We start from the raw sequence: 20,118 nt of genomic DNA on the forward strand, positions 1-20,118 counted from the left end.
AATGTACAGTATTCGTGTTGTTTGGTATAGGATCTTTCTGAGCTTTGATATTGCAAGAGGATACAAATGAATGGATTGAATTCTTATACCAAGTTGTGGGAGGCCTTTTTTTTTTTTTAATGAGCATTCATTAAAAGAAAAATACATCCATGGACATAACAAAGGAGTATGTTAGGGTGTGAGGGGTTCTAGCTGAGCCATCTCGCTGGCATGCTAGTTTTCTATGTGCAAGGCAATTTTTGTATGAAGTAGCATTTCCTCATTTGAGCTCCACCTGTAGACTGAAGTGGTGAAGCTGAAACATGGACAGGGATGTTATGGTGCAACAGAAATGTTGATAAATGATTAAATTAAGTAACAATGACATATTTAATAGGCTCTATCTAATGTTATGCGAACAGACTTCCATGGGTACATTGGACCCATCCTCTCCTCTCCCTGAAACACCTATACATCCCCAAAATCTGCTCAAGGGTTTCCCCTAACTCTTCAGATCAGATTGGGTAGCCACAGGCACTGCTGGAGGATGGGGAATGCATTTTGCTAGTGGATGTCTTTCCATCAGTGGACAGACAGCATTGGATTATACCCAGTGATGCCACGCTACTATAGGCATAACATAGGTGTGTCACTTTTGGAAAGGTTCTAGGACTGGAGGTTAACTTACTAATATGGAAGTTTGGCATTCCAGTCCAGTGAGTCCTTGCCAATGTAAGAGTTGCAATACATCTGGAGATTCCTCCCATTGATGTGGGTTTCCTATCTTCTATAGATAGTTCCATGACCTTTGGAATAGACAAGTCTTCATGCACCCACCAGATGAAGTCTTGGGAATCAGGGATATGGAAGTGGTCCTGACATTTCTCAAACAGCATGGGAAAGCAATTTTACTGGGAAAATGTGACCTCTGTAATGCTTAATCAACATATAGAAATCAATACCACAAGATGGCATGCCACCAGTTTAGATAATTGTTCAAAAGATGAGATATATAGAACTTCAGTGTATAATCCTCTGAATATCATATGCTGGGAACAAACAAGAAGAGAAGATTATGACCATCATGTTCTTTTTGTGAGCTTTTTGTGAGCTACCTGAAAACAAAATGGCGGATCAGATGGACCCTTTGTTTGATCCAGTGATGAAACTCTTGATTTGGGATACAATTGGCAGTATTCATCTATAAGTTTTGTTTATTTCAACCTTCCAATGTTAGGTTTTCGAACATGAATTATAAGCGTACTCCCATGTCATCTAATAATGTGCCAAGGAAGGCAGACATGAGATCATGTCTGCAGAAATTCACTGATTCTGACAGCATACATAGCAGCTGACATGATAGATAGATATGTCCTTAGCCAATTGCGCTTTTGAAAACTTGATCTTCATTTCAAAGAAAAACATGTTTATTAGTTGTACAGATCTTTCCCTGTAGTATTATGGAAAACTATGCCATATCTGATGGATGATTGTGATAATGATCAAAAATATATACCATTCAATGACAAGTAGTTTTGTAAAACACTGTCTCTGAACACATCCTGGGAAATATATATCCAAATCATTTGAGATGTCTAAAGTGGTTTCTTTACATGTTTGCCATAAAAGCAAGCAAGCAAGCAAACAACAGCAACAAAATAATAACAGGAATTGGCTTGAATGATATAAAATAGTTGTGGATAAAATCTCACTTTCCTGTAAAAGTGGAAGAAACGGATAAATGAATAGAATACTAGGACCTGGAGCTGGGTTTTCATTCATTCTTTTTTGTGTTCTTTGAGTACATCCTTATCTCCAAATACCAATTCCACATCTGTGAAATGGGAGTAATAATGCCCCCTCACAGGGCTTTTGAGAAGTGAATACATTTTTTTTCTTTTATAAAGCACTTTGCAAATTAACGACCATATCAATAAATAGTAAAAGCAGCTGTTTAAAAACAAAGATGGCACCTTCATCAAATCCTCAAAGCCAATTAAGTTGAAATATTTAGATTTATACTGATGAATCCCTGAGCTTAACCCCTGAAGAATGTCAGCTTTGAGTAGACTTTTAATTTATATTAAATTATTTTTAATCAGGACTCTGAATTATAGATGAGCACTTATAGAGAATAACATTTGAGGAGCGTTGAGCTGTAACACACCTACTGAAATTATGACCCGCCAGGAAAAATGCATCCCACCAGCTGGCTTTCTAGTTGTTTGAACTCCCTTGCTGTTGTAACCTCTTGAGACAAGCAGCAAAATAAAATAAAATCCAAACAGTTATCAAGCCTGTGATGAGTTGCCATACTTTCCTGGTGCCTTGTGTTTGACTTTAGGGCACACAGGTTATAAAAGGTTCAGACATTGGTTAGATCTTACTGTGTTTAAGACATTGGTTAGATTTTACCAACACAATCTCTTGATGGGTATTTCCGCTGCATTGCCAAGACCTTGGGCATGGCTAGACCTACTGACAAAAGGGGGAGGCTCTCGCGATATGTTGATCGTGAGATCCTCCCCCTCAGTCTATATGCGGTGCATGACATCCTGGGAGGAAGAGGATGCCACACCTGCCATTTTGTGGGTTTTTTTATCGACAATGAATGCAAGAGGGCTCCATCGGAAAGTTAGGGGTTTGTTTGTTTTTTTTAAAAAGATCCCACTTTCCACACCTCCCCCAATGGGCACAGAGCTCCAGAAGAGCTCAGTGCACCATTCCCGAGACAAACCAGGACGGCCGCCCACACCTCCCGTGGTCTAAGGATGATTCCAGGACTGCGGGGAAAATCGGGATAGAAGTGTAGGGCAATACCCTGGGGAAATGCAAGGATCTTCCGTCCCTGCTCCTGGGATCCCCTGTGTGCCATGTGGACGCACAGGGACAATCCCCGGGATATCGCCCTGTGTAGACATGCCTCTTGTAAGGCAACAAAGTGGAATACATGTAATAAATAGAGATTGACAGACCAAGCTATTTCCCATCTGTGTCACTTTCACATCTGCTAACTCATAGGGCCATTTCTGTGTCAGTCTGTTACTTATTTTATTCTTTATTAAAAAATGGCACAGGAGTTTGCATTTAAATACATGTCACAGTATTCAATGCTGCCACAGAGGCAGCGTTAATAACACACTACAATAAACCAATGCTAGTGCAACATCATTAGTGCTTGATAAGCAAAGGGAAAAGGTAGTGATTTACCACCAAAATCCACTGCTTCCCCCCCTTTGCCTAGCAAGCAGTAATGATGTTGCACTAGCATCGGTTTATGCTTGTGCCACATCATTAAGGATAGTACCATGACAGCACTGGATACTTTTTTGTATATTATTGCTATTTTTGAAATGTTTGCTCTGAAAATATGTATTTCTAAAGACATTTCCCCCCCTCAAAACACACAATTTTAAAAGACATTTTATGGGTTATTGTTGCTCTTGCGGTTTTGGAGCTGAGAGCTGCAGCAGATGATTCAGGAAGTGCAAATGTTGGCAGATAATTAAGTTGAGATCTGCACATTAGGCCAGGAAGTGCAGGTCACATTACTGGAGTTCACAAAGACTTGAATTCCTCTAGCATCCCTAATAATGAGTAAAACGGATTTGGAAGCTACGTACGGATTTGTACAACATCAGAGAAGGAAAATGGAGAAAAGAAAAATAATGGTCTTGGTACTCCTCAACCTCCCCACCACTGTTTCGTATCTCAAAAAAAATTCTTTTTTAATATTGCATTCTTTCGTGGAGGACTGCATGCATCTTTCGATCCACCAGGGAAAGAAACAAAACAGAACACAATTATAAAATTAGGGATATCATCAAGATATGAAACTCTTCCTACACCCTTATCTCTCACTGGCTCTTAATAGATTTATGATCCCTTTTTCAGTGAGAGCACAGAAGCCGTATGCTCTCTATATCCTGTTGTGTTTAATTTCATCTTCACATTAATGCAATTCAACACAAATAACAGAACAGAAACAACTCTACAGTTGGGACAGAGTGAATTCTGAAGGCAGAGCAGGGTCAACAGGAGAGGAATGTGTATAAGCTCACTAGGTCATTGTCTTTAACAAGTAGGCCAGGACCCACAAGTTAATCTACCGATACACCACAACAATTTTCTTTGTTTACATTTTTAAGAAAATGGGAGAGATGCAAAGGTAGAGAGAGGAGAAAGTAAAAAAGAAAAGAAAAGAAAAGGGGGTTCAGTGAGAGCCAAAGAAAGGGAATTACTAGTAAAAGTATAGGTAGGAAGGATTCAAGTAGTTTCCATGCTACAAATTTAGGCTAGCTGTAGATTCCCGACCTGAAAAATTTGAGCAGTATTATTTGAATCCAAACATTTTTATGAAAAATCCAACACCGGTATATAACTGTTTACCAACGTGCTCTTTAGGGAACACACCTACTGTCCTGGAACCCTTGATCCCCTTTGGTGTCCTATCCATGGGAATTTTCTGAAAGTTGTTAAAAGAGTGGTGGTGCTCCACCAGTACCATTAGCTGCTTCCCAGAGCATATATATGACCAAACATGAGTTACCAGTAGTCATAACAAATATGGCATTTCTTCCATAGATGGTAAGGCGACATTCTATAAACGCAGTCAGGTATCACTAATGTCCATCTAGCATTAATTCCCAAAAGGAATAGGATCTCTGTACCTTCCTCAACAGTGTGATTTTTCCTACTGCTGTTCTTGGAGAGTAGGCCCAGAATGACTGCTCCAGGTTCCTACTTGGCTTAGTGGGGTAGACTTTGCTAAAATGTTTCCAAACATTTTATGAGGAAGATCCATCACCATTAGGTCGCCACTTTTAGAGGTCCACTTCTTAGGACTCATTCACTATGAAGACTCATTGCAAAGAGGAGTTGCCAATACCTTTTGTTTGTTTTGTAGTTTCCCCGGCAGATGCAGAGAATTCCTTGAGATTAGGATCAGTTGTCTACTGTAGCTACAGCAAAATCCCATTCTTTCACCACCTTTTTCTGCTTTCTGACATTGGTTCCTGGGTAGTCTTGGGAAGGTAGTCTTCTCCTCATCTCTCATTCTCTCTTACTGTCAATGATGTTACGCTTACTCCGGTCAAGGAAGCTCGTAGCCTTGGCTTTATCTTCGACTCCTCGCTCTCCTTTATTCCTCATATTGAGGCAGTAGCTAAATCTTGTCGATTTTTCCTGTATAATATTGCCAGGATTCGATCATTTTTGTCTGTCTCTTCTGCCAAGATGCTTGTTCATGCGCTGGTTATTTCACGGTTGGACTACTGCAACCTTCTTCTCTCTGGCCTTCCTTCTTCTCACATCAGTCCGTTGGTTTCTGTTCACCACTCTGCCGCAAAGATCATCTTCTTAGCTCGCCGCTCCGACCATGTTACTCCGCTTCTGAAATCTCTTCATTGGCTTCCAATTCACTTCAGAATCCAATATAAACTTCTCCTGTTAACCTTCAAAGCTTTTCACGGTCTAGCTCCTTCCTATCTCTCCTCTCTCATCTCACACTATTGCCCCGCTCGTGCTCTTCGCTCCTCTGATGCCATGTTTCTCGCCTGCCCAAGGGCCTCTACTTCCCTTGCTCGGCTTCGTCCATTTTCGTCTGCTGCCCTTACGCCTGGAACGCTCTTCCAGAACATTTGAGAACTACAAGTTCAACCACAGCTTTTAAAGCTCAACTAAAAACTTTTCTTTTTCCTAAAGCTTTTAAAACTTGATGTTGTGCAGACTTCTACTGTTACTTTCTACTGTTAGTTTTTCCCTACCCTGTGCCTGCTTACCCTTCCCTGTACCTGTTTGCATTCTCTTCCCCTCCTTATTGTTTTACTATGATTTTATTAGATTGTAAGCCTATGCGGCAGGGTCTTGCTATTTACTGTTTTACTCTGTACAGCACCATGTACATTGATGGTGCTATATAAATAAATAATAATAATAATAATAATAATAATAAGGGCAAACAGTGAGTCACTGTGGAACATAAACATCTGATCTAGACACCATGGGCTCATCTACACCAAGCAGGATATTCCACTATGAAAGCAGTATGAAAGCAGTACATAAAAGGCAGGAGTCACACCAAGCAGGATATAGCAGCATGGAAGCGGTATCTGGTATGTGCCAACAGACCCCAACAGTTGTCAGTGTACTTCAATACCACTATAAAGCAGTCAAGTGGCTCCTGCCTCTTATATACTGCTTTCATAGTGGAATATCCTGCTTGCTGTAGATGAGCCCTATCATTAAAGTAGCTTTTGGAAAGATGAACCTTGTAGAACTGAAACCCAGCTGAACTTATTTTCATCTTCATTCCCCTTCCATCAACTTACCACCAATGCCAGGATGAAAGATTTCCTTTCATTAATATTTGTCCTGAACCTAACTAACAACTCCTGTCATCTCATTCCTTCTCTGTAACTCATCCAGTCTCAAAATGTTTAAAAGAGATGGAGGCTGTGTAGTGCTGTTGTTTACTAACTTAGCCTAGATCCTTATGTCACCTACAGTGTAATATCAAAAACCTGCTCCCCGGGAGCTTGAATTTAATAAGATGCCTTAGAAATTCCATGGAAGGATTATCCTTCTTTATTTTGATCAGATATTTCCCCATCATTGCGTAAATAAATATTTACCTTCTAATGTAATCTTCTAGGCTATGCTTATTTCACTCCCCCTCACCCCATCCTTGCTTTAAATTAATGCTAAGCTTAGTTTCTTTTCATGCCAGAAATTATGACTGAATTTCCTTTTATAACACCATTCTCTTCCATCGGTTCTTTTGAACTGTTCTGAATGCTCAGACCTGCTTCAGTTTTCTTCTCTTCTGTTCCAAAATACATCATTTTATCTTGTGAACAAGGGCCACATCAATAATATGATCAATGAGACAAATTTCCATTAGCATTTCATCTGAAATGATGGAAGGTCGTCCATGATTGTAATTTGACAAGACCACATAAGAAATTGAAAGAGAGAAATCTGTGTGTGTGTGTGTGAGAGAGAGAGAGAGAGAAAGAGAGAAGGAGAAATCCAGAGAAAAATCCACCGGTCTCATAGCAACTTTATTTCAGAACATGAACTCCCTATTCCAGTCACTAGAAATGTAAATTTTTAAAGATCACTTGTCTGCTGTGTTTGCATCTGAGAAAGTCAGGGATACATTATTCATTTTTAGCCTAGCTGGCTTCACTCTGCGATATGTGGTGATTAAAGATTTAGTACCGTGGCTGTTATATACCAGGGAGCTCCTTCTACCTAATGTTGTTTGTAGTGACTCATCAGAAGGTCAGAAAAGGTCTCTCTCTACCTCACTGCCAGAGCCGGGCAGTGGAAATCTCTGCAGAGAAGGGGAGGCCTCCTACTGAAGGTATTGATGATAATAATAAGTGTGTTATTCTTGAAAATCTACTATATAGCAGGGGCACGGCAGGGTTATGAAACCCTACCACCAGTCTTTGGACTCTTTGGACTTTGCTCAGTATTGTTCTGAACACTTGCATGGGAAGTCAGCTGGTGCTAAACCATAAATCCTGAAGTAAAGACACTGGCTGCTTTCTTCCAGTATCCTGAAGCTGTTGATCAGAGGAAGAGGGGGAGAAATTGCAAAGAGTCCCAGCTGAGACATTCATGCCACAGACCAGAATCCTCCTCTGTTCTGAGGTGTCAGGTGACAGTGCAGGGCCAATCAGATGCCACTGCCTTATATAAAGCCACTGCTTCTCTGAGGCTGAGGAAGAACACCAGTTTCTTTGAGGAAGAACACCAGTTTCTCTCTCTGAGTCTGAGACAACTAGCCTTATCAGAACGCTTGAATTCCTCCTTTGGTTTGACCACTATTGCTTACTGCTAATACTGTGGCAGCCCCCAACATCACCACCTTGGCTCACCCCTCCTCATTAACTGGGCAGAGTGTTCCAGTCAAATATGTGTAAAAACTCAAGGGTTATTATTATTATTATTATTATTATTATTATTATTATTATTATTATTATTTCAATTTATACCCCACCTATATACGGACTACCCTAGGCACCAAACGAAGTTAAAACAATTTAAAACAAGATAAAGCAATCAATCAATCAATCAATCAATCCTTTACTTACAGTCAATAGACCAGAAAAAAAGGTACAGTTATTCCAAGCAAACGGTCAATAAGATAACCTAAGCATATAAAACATATCATTAATAATACATCTTAATACATAAAAAATCAAGGGTAAAAGGGAGTAAGATCAGAGCAAGGATGGGACATGTGTTAACATTAGATCTTGAACAGAACATAGGAGGAAAATTTAAGCAATCATATGTGGTCTGATGAGAATGGCCAGATTCAGAAACTTGGCGATAAAGCAATCAATGAAACAATACCCTAGGCATCCTAAACACAACAACAACAACAACAACAACAACAACAACAACAACAACAATAATAATAATAATAATAATTTCTTACCTGCCTCTCCCTCTAGATTGAGGCGAAGAATGACATCAAATATAAAAACATTGATTAAAAACTTATAAAAGTACTACATTATTAAAATAACCACCAGATATTTTAAAATTCGACTGGGTCGGCCTGCCTGAAGAGATCAGTCTTTATAGCTTTTTTAAATTCAGAAAGACTGTTCAGTTGGCGAATCTCTCTCAACTTATAAAGATAAAACAATCAATAAAAACAATATATAGTGGTCAGCAATAAGGTTCCAAAAAGGGAAGGCCTGCTGGAATTATAGAGTCTTTAATGCCTACTAAAAGATATTCAAAGAAGTCATCAGGCGTCTCCCAACCAGCAGGTCATTCCACAGCTGCGGGGCAGCAAAAGACACAGGTCCTCCAGCGTGTGACTGCCAATCTCACATTAGGCAATTGCAGCAGATGACCCTCCGAGGACTTTAAGTGGCTTGCTGGAACATCTGAAATGCCCAACTGCATTTTGCCTTCCCTCTTTCCCTGGTAGTTCCACCCCGTGGCCAAGCCTCACAATATGCTACTCTGCGACAAAGCTGTTGTGGGCTTTTACCCCATTCAGCTGAGAGATAAGAGGCCAAGCAAAATGATATAAGAAGGGAACTTGAGACTTTTCCCGTTTGAAAATAAATATTATCTGCATTATTTCCCTCTAGAAATCATGCACCAACACTAACTTATATGTTTAAAAGTCAAGGCTCCTAATAATCCATGCAGGGAGTTGACTTCTCCTTCGCACAGCCTCGCTCTTTTGCTTGATTCAATTGGAGCTATTTCGACAATACACACATCTGCTGATAGGGATGAGTGGGAATTTTGTTACAGTTCAGTTCAGATAAAGTTATCCATAATTGGAACAAAAGGAAGTGTTGGGGTTTTTTGGTTTTTTAAAAAAATAATTATGGGAGAAACCAAAATGGTCAGATTTGTCCATCCAGGTCTGGAAGTGTGAGTGCTTTGCTCTGAGAAGTTTCAGTTTAAATCACTTCATCAGAATTGCCACTTTTTTGTTTCTCTGACAGGCAGGTACTCAGGGTCCTCTCTGTGCTGGGAATACCTGTTGAATTCTCAAATGTTTGGATTTCTTAAAATCTAAAGTTCTTTCCCTCCCGAATCTGCTAATACAACTTTGCAGATGTTGGTAGGTTCTTATCAGAAACTAACTGAGAATAGGGTAGCTACAATTTCAACTGTGGCGCAGAGCAGTAAAGCAGCAGTTTCTGCAGCTGAAACTCTCCCCACGGCCTGAGTTCGATCCCAGCGGAAGCTGGTTTCAGGCAGCTGGCTCAGGTCGACTCAGCCTTCCATCCTCCCGAGGTCAGTAAAATGAATACCCAGTTAGCTGGGAGAAAGGTAATAATGGCCGGGGAAGGCAACGGCAAACCACCCCGCTATAAGGCCAGCCAAGAAAACATCAATGAAAGCTGGCGTCCCTCCAAGAGTCAGTAATGACTCAGTGCTTGCACGAGAGGTTCCTTTCCTTTCCTTCTGGTTCATTAGTGAAAAGTTGGACAGCAGATGACTTTGGGGATACGCACCAGGAATTTTACAATTGTAAAGACAGAGCTGACCAAAATTTGTAGCAAAGATCATTGCTGAGAACACTCTTCTCTAATTAAACATGTGTATCTGCCAGGCATGGTGTCACCACATGATATCCTCAGGGACCGGACAGAACTCAATGCGAACGCCTGCTTTAGGCCTGCCTTTATTTATTGGGGGAGCTGGAAACACCTGGTTTCCAGAGTGGCTGGTTATATGTATCTCCCTATTCTCACATCAAGGTCCGCTGCAAGAGCCTGAGGGCAGGCTGTACACTACAATGCAAGGTGCCTTGGTGTTCATGCATGCAAGTGCCTCTTGTTGTCAAGATAGATATCTCTCCTCGTCAGAGGATTAACTTCATTGTAGAGCTTTCAAGATCCCAGATCTCTTTTTCAGGCAAGAGGTTATACTCTCGAAAATTTGTACAAATTTCTGATGATCTTTCGATCTTTCGGTTGGCCTAAGAAAAGTATTGCGGCAACATGGATTTGGGGATATTTTTTCTTATGATCAACATAACTACCTTTGCTTTTTTCATAGCAGAAAGAGCTGGAACTTGAAGCACAGCAAATCTAGGGGGGCTGTTAGGGCTGGGGTGGGGATCATGACATCTGTGGGTGTGGCCATGCCCACTGACATCATGCAGCCTGCAGAGTGCCTGGAAGGGGGTTAGCGCCTGAGCTTAAAGTAGTTCCTCACCCCTGTCCCATGAGGAAAGGATAAAGAGAACAAGAACAATGATAATCCCCTTCTCCTATTAAAGTGTGCCAAGATATAATCAATAGACATGCAAAAACAACTAGATGTTTCTGAAAGCAATAATAAATTACAACCAGAATGCAACCAATACAAATACAGAATGAAGCAAAAGTAGGTCTGGGAGTCCAATGGACTCCCCTGTGTCTGCCCCACCAAAGAAGCCCAAGCCCAACTGAGGCTCTGGACAAGGGCAAACAGGCTCGTGACATCATCGGATGTTCAACAGCCTTCAAAGAAGCTTGCACGGTGCCGCAAATGGGGTGGGCGAGGGCGGGGGGCGCATCCAAAGTATGAGTCCATCCATCCCTAAAAACCTAGCACCATTAAAATTAGATGTTTCTCATTAAAAGTCTGTAAGAATAATGGCATGAAATTTCTGTCAAAAGACACACAAAGATGGAGCCGGACGGATTTCAGTTGGGAGCGCATTCTAGAGTTGCAGCTTCCTCTCCAAGAAGGTGCTGCCTCTCTTGCTCACTCACGTTTCTAGGTGACTGGCCCTGTTTCAAGACCGTCCCCTTTCCCATTGCTTTACTGATGGTGATTTACAATAATTCCATAATACAAATAAAAATCCATACAAAACAGGAAAAAACAAGGGAACTAAACTAATAAAAGCACATTTTAAGAATTATAAGAGTTATTGACCAATGTATTGGCAAGCATTTTCCCTCTTCACTGATGCTGAAACTAGCACAAACCATTCTCTATTTTAAATCTCTAGCTTATTATATTATCTCCACCACCAGTATCACCTGTGGTTAATAGTATAGTGGGTCCATTTAGAAGATACCTTAAACCATGGCTTTAACCATGGTGGTTAAGCCAGAAAGCCAGGCTGTGTTCATTAGACACCTTAAATCACGATGAATAAGTTTTTTTGCTTCATTCACCATGGTTAAAGCCATGGTTTAAAGTGTCTTCTGAACAAAGCCCAGCTTTCTGGCTTAACCACCATGATTAAAGCAATACTTTAAGGTGTCTTCTTAACGGAACCAGTATATCCTTGACCGCCATAACTTCGGCTCATACAGGTAGTAGTGATGGTTCTGAAAGTTGATTCAGTATTGGTGTTTTGTTATGTTCTAGTGGTTTTTATCCTGAACCAATGTTCATGGACCCTCATTTCACTGGCCACATTGGCATTTTGCACGAGAGAATGCGATTTGGGTTTTCACAATTCCCTGTGGATGGAAATTTTGGCCCTATAACATTTGCACAATACATGGTTTGTAGGTAATGCTCTGTTTGATCAATATAACATATAAACCCCTTGGAAAATATCATTTTTATTATTTGAACCACTAGTATTGCATTTTATTCATTTAACAATTTGCAATTTGCCCAGAGAATATTTCTTATTGGATGGAATAAAAATACAGTAAATAAATAAAATAATTAATAAAAAGTAGGGGAGCATGGAGTTTTGTAACGAAGGGCTTTGCTAGACCTACCGGGTGTTCCGTGTTTGAGGAGCGGTGAAACCGGATTTTCCTGTTCAGGTGTGACGCCTCATGATCCACACCTTCTTTGGATTAGCACGGTATTGGTTGCAGAAGTTTGCTCTGGTTGTGCTGCTGGCGCCTCGAGCACAGGTTGGCAGCCACACCGGCCTGATTTCCGTGAGGTTTTTTTCGCTCGCCGCACGGTTTGCGCAAGTCCGAAAGACTGCAATCGGTGTAGATCGCTAGCGCAGCCGTCAGCGCTGCCGCCGCTGCCGGCAACGGTGGCGGCAGTGGCAGCTGAAGTGCTGCTGCTGCTGCATACCACCCCCCTCAGGCTGGGCAGAGGGGAGCCAGTTGGCATTGGTGGATGGCTCACAGGGGGCGCGGCCAGCGAGTGCCGCTGTTGAGGGTCAACATTGATGTGGTCACTTCCTGATGGGGGTCGTGGCAGGTGTAATATGACCCGAGGTCAGTCGTCTGCATGGGCACTCTGTGCCTACATCTCCCATCATGCCTCTGAGTGTCGGTGGCGATGACCGCCTCTGTGCCCTCCCCGCCCATCCCACGGAGCCAACCCACATCTGGGCGTAGGCATGGCAGCAGCCCAGAAACAGCTGTGCCCTCTTCCAGCCACGTACCCACACCAACAGGCACACAGCCCTTCATGCCTGTACCGTCCCCCTCAGTCCCCACTAGCCTTTACATCTTCCGCGCAGCATAAAGCACCGCCATTATTCGGCCGCTGTGCCTGCCCACCGCGAGGAGTCACCAACTTCCCATTACTGTTGGATGCCCGCCTTTACGAAAAGTGACCCACGCAGAGGTTGAAATAGAAAAAACAGGCGCACATCCCCCACCCATCCCCCACACACCCCCAGCAGCTCACCAGCCACTTTTCCGGTCCTCCGTTCCTGCGCAAACTGCCACTGTTGGAATAATTAAAAAAAGCCGCTCCGCTCCGCTGCCCCAGCTGCAGGCTGGGTGCAAATGGCGGAGGCGGCTTGACCGAAGCTGCTGGCCACTCCCCTTAGCACGCCTTTTCCTGACCAGTGCTGACTACGGCGGAAAGCGCAGTGACCTCACATGCTCCCACACCTCCACCTCCCGACTCCGAATTAGCGCGGGCCGGCAGGAAAAGGCATGCTTAAACTCACTTTTAAAAAGATGGGATAAGGAGGCTTCACCACAGGATGACGACGGATCCTGGTGAACGTCATCTGGATCTGTCGACACGACTACGGTAGGTATCGCACGCTACAGCCCCGTCTAGTAACGCCCCAAAACTAGCAGTTATTGTGCTAAATTTCAGTTCTTTCCTTCCTTCCTTTTCCGGAACTCCACCTAATTGCCATGTCCCCCTCCTGTCAGGGCCCTCGCTTGAGAGCACTCAGTGGGAAGGGCTTTAAAAGCCCTGAAACATTCTGCAATGAACAGTCGGGGCATTGCAACCATTGCTTGGTAAAGGTGAGGGGTCTGCTTTAATTGGCCGGTGCTCGCCTGCGATTTTCATTCATCAGCAAGACAAAATGGCTTCCTTGAGGCAAGATCCCTCTTTAAACAGCAGCTCAACTGGTGGTGTTATAGATTATATAAAATGTCTTCCATTCGCACAGCTTAGCAACTCACATCACTAACTAGCCAAAAGATGATACCGTTATTAGTAAGCTTAATTGACAATACATGGGACTCAATTATTCCTGAACTGAGCACGTTATTGTTTACTTTTTTATCCATCCCTACTTTTAGCTGTTCAGCTCTCCATTCATTCTAGTTTTAAATAGATAACAAGCAGCCCTTTCCTAGTAAGTGTGTTTGGATTACAGCCTTATTGGGCGAATTCTTCACACCGTCGTCATGTACGGTGATAAAAGTATGCTGTAGCTCCACTTAGGGCAAAAACTTATGGATAAGACACCCATTAGATGCCCAGTTCGGAGCCTTCCGCCCATCCTATGCCCTGCCAACAAGAACATTACAGGGTGAGATGAATGACAGAAGCTTTTCTGTCCCTCATTCCTCCTTAAATGAATTTTAAGTTGGATGGCCTCTGAGCCCATCTAATTCTCTTACATTGCTGTGAGTGGGACGGGAGACTAGTGGATCCTGCCATCTCTCTTACCTACCCATTGACCTATCCCCAAAATGCCCATTCTCCCCTCATTTGTTCAACAACTAAGATCCTGACACCAACCTTGTGGGAAGGAGCCACCATGGGCTCATCTACACCAAGCAGCATATTCCACTATGGAAGCAGTATGAAAGTGGTATATAAGAGGCAGGAGCCACACTACTGCTTTATAGCAGTACTGAAATGCACTAACAACTGTTGGGGCCCATTGACACATACTATATACCGCTTTCATACCACTTTCATAGTGCTATTTCCTGATTGGTGTAGATGTGTCACAGGCCCCAACAGTTGTCAGTGCACTTCAGTACCACTATAAAGCAGCAGTGTAGATCCTGCAGTGCACTTCAATATCGCTATAAAGCAGTAGTGTGGCTCCTGCCTTTTATATACTGCTTTCATACCATTTTCTTAGTGGAATATCCTGCTTGGTGTAGACGAGCCCCATGAAGTTTCTGTAGCAGCTGGGAGGGGCAGAGCGTGGATGGAGATCCATGGTCATATATCTTCCGAAGTCAGTTTCCAGTCTTCGAAGGAGAGAACTGCACCTTCCTTTGGACCCTTGGGTGCTGGCTAGGGGCCACAGGATTGCTCTCTTAATTGACAGATAATACATCACTCCACTTTTCGGTAGCATTTTAAAAATTGTTTTGTTTTCTTTTTCAAATTGAAGATGATGTTCAACAACCAATTTCCAGAAAGATGATTAGCAGCAAGGCCTTTTTAGTAGTGGCACCTCCTTTATGGGATGCTTTCTAGGGATGGATCTGTGCATGTGTGTAATTCATCTGGTTAACATTATAATACAATCTCACTTAATTTTCACTTCCCAAACAAATTCATGAATTGGAATGCGTTTATCCATTGGTTTGCACACTTTTTCTGAATTTTGCTCTTATTTTATTTATTTATTTGAATTTCTTATTCACCCAATAACTAATGCTCTCTGGGCAGATTACAAATGGATGGAGATTTTTTTTTTCAATTAAAGAAATGCAAGCATTGGGGAAAATTTCATACAAAAGTATGTATGTTAGGGGAAATTCCATGCAAAATAGCATGTGTTAGGGGAAAATGCCTGCCTAAAAAGTAATACTAAATAAATAAAATGCATATGTTAGGGGAGATTTCTGCATAAAAATGAGCATGATTTTTCATGCTGACTCACAAAGTGCTGCAGAAATGGAATGAACTCTTCCTTGAAAAAAGATGCATGTTGTAGACAGTTTTGTCTATCCCCAGGGCTGTGTCCAAGGAGAACTTTGGAGGGATCAGGAAGTCAAGATATTACTATTCTGTCAGGTCGTGATGTGCAAAATCTGCCCTTGTACATCCATTAAGTGTTCTGCTTTTCAGTCCTTTGGTATCACATACCTTCAGAAATCCCATGCTTGCTTTTGGAACTTCAGGTATAAAACAGATGTGCCCACAAATGTGGGTAGCTTTTCAGGTACTCATCCAACTGCTGTTGAAGTCCATCAGCTGCTGGTGATGATGGACTGAACGTCCAGATGCATAACCAAATGCTTTAAAACACCCACATTCAGATGCCCATTCAAATGTGGATGCTGTCTATTACTTTTAAACGGCTGTGCATCTAGATGCATGAAAAGGAGGACAGGGCTCCTGTATCTTTAACAGTTGCATAGAAAAGGGAATTTCAGCAGGTGACATTTGTATATACAGTATGGGGAACCTGGTGAAATTCCTTCTTCATCACCACAGTTAAAGCTGCAGGAGCTATACTAGAGTGACCAGATTTAAAAGAGGTCAGGGCACCTGCAGCTTTAACTGTGGTGATGAAGAGGGAATTCCACCAGGTTCCCCATATATACAAATGACACCTGCTGAAATTCCCTTTTCAATACAACTGTTAAAGATACAGGAGACCTGACCTCCTTTTCATATGGTCACCCTAGCCAAGCACAACTGTATACATTTGCTTTCAAAGGGAAGCAAATTTGCATTTATTTATTTTTGATGTTGTACTGCTTTTAGGATTGAAAAGGGTTGACATATTTAGGTTTTTTTTTATTGCTGTGAGCTGCTGTGTGGGCCCACAAGGAAGGGTGTAAATGACAACGAAAAAATAAATTAATTGATTAAAAGATATAAATAAAAATCCTACCGCTGATTTTTAGGAGAGTCTTGTTCACCCAGACACATTTAGGATAGATCAAACACATCACGCGGATGGGTCCACAGAGAACCACAGGAGTAGCATTTAAATTTAGAGAGAAAAGGGCATCCAATACAGTGAGAGAAAAACATTATTGTGCGATCATCCTCTTAGATTTCATGGGATGTAATCTAGTGCAGAGATGTTGAAGAACACTGTCCACAAATCTCCTGGCGCCATGCAGCTGATTGTGTCTCGCTGGCACACTTTTCTGTAGAGGAAACTGAATTTTGCTCCACATTCGTCTCAGAAGCCCAGAGTCATCTCTGCATAGATACGCTTGCTTTGCTTTTGTCTTTGCTGCATAAATAGAATGGAGGTCAGTTCTAAGGCGTGCAAGAGAGGGCTGCTTCTGCCTAACTGCTGTGAAGGCTGCCAAGAAACCCTTCTGCCTCCCTCTTCCTGTCATGGGTGCTCAGATCTATAGTGCCTATACATCAAGGGTGTTTATTCCCAGGGCGTTGCTAGACCTACCGGGTGTTCCGTCGTTGAGGAGCGGTGAAAGCGGCTTTTCCCGTTCAGCCGTGACGCCTCATGCTCCACACCTGCCTTCAATTTGTGGCGGAAGTTTGCGCCGGTTGTGCTGCTGCCGCCGCGAGAACGGTTGCGCAGCCACACCGGCCTGATTGCCGCGGCTTTTTTTTTCGCTCGCTGCACGGTTTGCGCACGTCCGAAAGACCGCAAACTTGCGCAGCCGTCAGCGATGCCGCCGCCGGCCCTGGCGGCGGCAGCGGCGGCAGTGCCAGTGCCAGCTGAAGTGCTGCTGGTGCTGTTGAGGGTCAACATTGATGCGCTCACTTCCTGATGGGGGTCGTGGCGGGTGTCATATGACCCGAGGTCAATCGTCTGCATGGCCACTCTGTGCCTACATCTCCCATCATGCCTCTGAGGTGTCGGCGGCGATGACCGCCTCTGTGCCCTGTGCCCCATCCCAAGGAGCCAACCCACATCTGGCCGTAGCCATGGCAGCAGCCCACAAACAGCTCTGCCCTCTGCCAGCCTGGTACCCACACTAACAGGCAGCGTACAGCACCGCCATTATGCGGCCATGGTAGCTGCCCACCGCAAGGAGTCACCAGCCACTTTTCCGGTCCTCCGGTCCTGCGCAAACTGTCACTGGGGAAATAAAAAAAAAAAGCCGCTCCGCCGCGCTGCCCCAGCTGGCGGACTGCGCGCAAATGGCGGAGGCGGCTTGACCGAAGCCGCTGACCACTCCCCCTTAGCACGCCTTTTCCTGACCAGTGCCGACCGCAGTGACCTCACATCCTCCCACACGTACTCCGAATTACCGCGGGACAGCAGGAAAAGGCGCCCTAAAACTCACTTTTTTAAAGTCGGGAGAAAGAGGCTTCACCGCGGGATAACGGCGGATCCTCGTGAACGTCATCTGGAAGCCTCGACGTGACTGCGGAAGGTAACGCGCGCTAGAGCCTCGTCTAGTAACGCCCCCAGTTGCAGCGTAATGCCCTCTTACAGGAAGACTTTGCAGCAAAGGTGGGCAAACGATGGCCCATGGGTCGCATCAAGCCCATGAGGGCTTTTCAACGGGCTTTTCAGTCACCCTGCTCAACTTTCTACACTTGACTTGTCCATTGCCAAGAACGAAAATAGTGTCAGTGGGGTGGTGAGTCTTCTCCAGGTTTCAGTCAGAACTCTAATGGAGCTATCCAAGATGCCAGCCACTGCCAAACAGCAGGCTGATTCATGGCCCTGCTGCCCAGGTGGTGAGGATGGAATCCCCCCCAGGTATCTCCCAAGAGCTGGGTTCTTCTTGTGAGCCTGCATTGCTTGCAGTGCTATTTATGAGCCCACCATAACATTTCAATAACCTAGATGCTTAACAGTGAGACACTTTCCTTTTATTTGTTTAATACTTGTGACTTTTCCCTAAGAATTTCAGGATCGTACACATGATATCTCCCTCCCATGTTCCCCAACGTTGTTATAGGAGCACTGAAAACTTACAATACATTTTCATAGAATCATGGAATAGTGGAGTTGGAAGGGGCCTATAAGGCCATCGAGTCCAACCCCCTGCTCAATGCAGGAATCCACTTTAAAGCATACCTGCATGATGGCTGTTCAGCTGCCTCTTAAAAGCCTCTAGTGTGCCTCCCTACGTAACTGGTTCCATTGTTGTACTGCTCTAACAGTGAGGAAGTTTTTCCTGATGTCCAGTCGGAATCTGGCTGCCTGTAACTTGAGCCCATTATTCCGTGTCCTGCACTTTGGGAGGACCGAGAAGATATCCTGGCCCTCCTCTGTATGATATGGAAAATTGGGGGAGGGGATGCATTTTTTAAAATGCAAATTCCCTCCACTCGAAAATGTACATTTTCCACCATAAGCTAAAAAGTAAAAAGGGGGGGGGATTGCACAAATGCAAGTTTGAGAAAGCTGTGCTCACTTGCTAATCAGAATGTATGCATAATGCATGAACAGGATAAAAAAAAATCTCATACATCCATATTTAAAACTTTCTAATAGCTTGGTATAAGAGGCTAAGGCATGAGATGGGCACCAACAGTAGAGACAGTACGGACTATTCAACTAAGAGGGTTATTAAGGAATATTTTGTACATAAGGGAATAGAATGTTGTTTAAATTATTGGATAAGGATGCTTAAACTTACTTAAATTAAATATCCTTGGTTATTATTATTATTATTATTAATTTATATAGCACCATCAATGTACATGATGCTGTACAGAGTAAAACAGTAAATAGCAAGACCCTGCCGCATAGGCTTACAATCTAATAAAATCATAGTAAAACAATAAGGAGGGGAAGAGAATGCAAACAGGCACAGGGTAGGGTAAGCAGGCACAGGGTAGCGTAAAACTAACAGTAGAAAGTAACAGTAGAAGTCTGCACAACATCAAGTTTTAAAAGCTTTAGGAAAAAGAAAAGTTTTTAGTTGAGCTTTAAAAGCTGCGGTTGAACTTGTAGTTGATAAGAGGAGGTGACCATGACATTGTTGTTGTTGTTGTTCTAGTAGTGGCTTGGTGACTTACATCTGAAACAAGGCCTCACAGGAACATATTGTCTTTAAAAGTGTTTACATTGTCCCTATCAGCTAGCAGATTCCAGTGAACTCAATGTGACAGAAAGCCATCCGGCATCCTTTTCTTTTCTGTCATGAGGTGCTGTAGCTCAGCTGAACACTGCACCAGATCTATATCCAGCATTATGATTAAAAGTAAGGCAGATCAACAACAAATTAGTAAGGACAAACTTTTTTTATTGGGTTCAACCGCTGTAGGTGTCATTCACATATCTGCAACACCTCTAAAAATGTAAGGGATGAAGCCCTAACACATGGCTATCATTCATAATCAGTCCAAATACTGAAATTATATCTGGGGCACTGGGAACTGACAATAAGGAAGACTGGAGTATTCAGTGCTGGTGTGAGCAAGAGGAGGAACAGGTTGGATGAATCTCTTCCAGTTACCTTCTGGGAAATCAGTGTTTTGTGACCAGCCATGCTCACCACGGCAGCCATTTTATAAATAGGCAGGTCCCTGCATGGCAGCCATGTTTACTCTACATGGGCACTACTATGGTGAGAGGAGAGCCCCTGCTGTTACAGGACGGTATTGCTTGGCTGCAGCAGA

General features: G+C 43.1%; 1 protein-coding gene across 22 annotated transcripts in view; it reads left to right on the forward strand.

Moving 5' to 3' along the window:
- NRXN1 (neurexin 1) overlaps window positions 1–20,118 on the forward strand; it is a 1,218,662-nt gene that overhangs the window by 445,370 nt on the left and 753,174 nt on the right. The window lies entirely within an intron of this gene.

Source organism: Elgaria multicarinata, chromosome 4 (genome assembly GCF_023053635.1).
Source record: "Elgaria multicarinata webbii isolate HBS135686 ecotype San Diego chromosome 4, rElgMul1.1.pri, whole genome shotgun sequence".
Taxonomy (NCBI): Eukaryota; Metazoa; Chordata; class Lepidosauria; order Squamata; family Anguidae; genus Elgaria; species Elgaria multicarinata.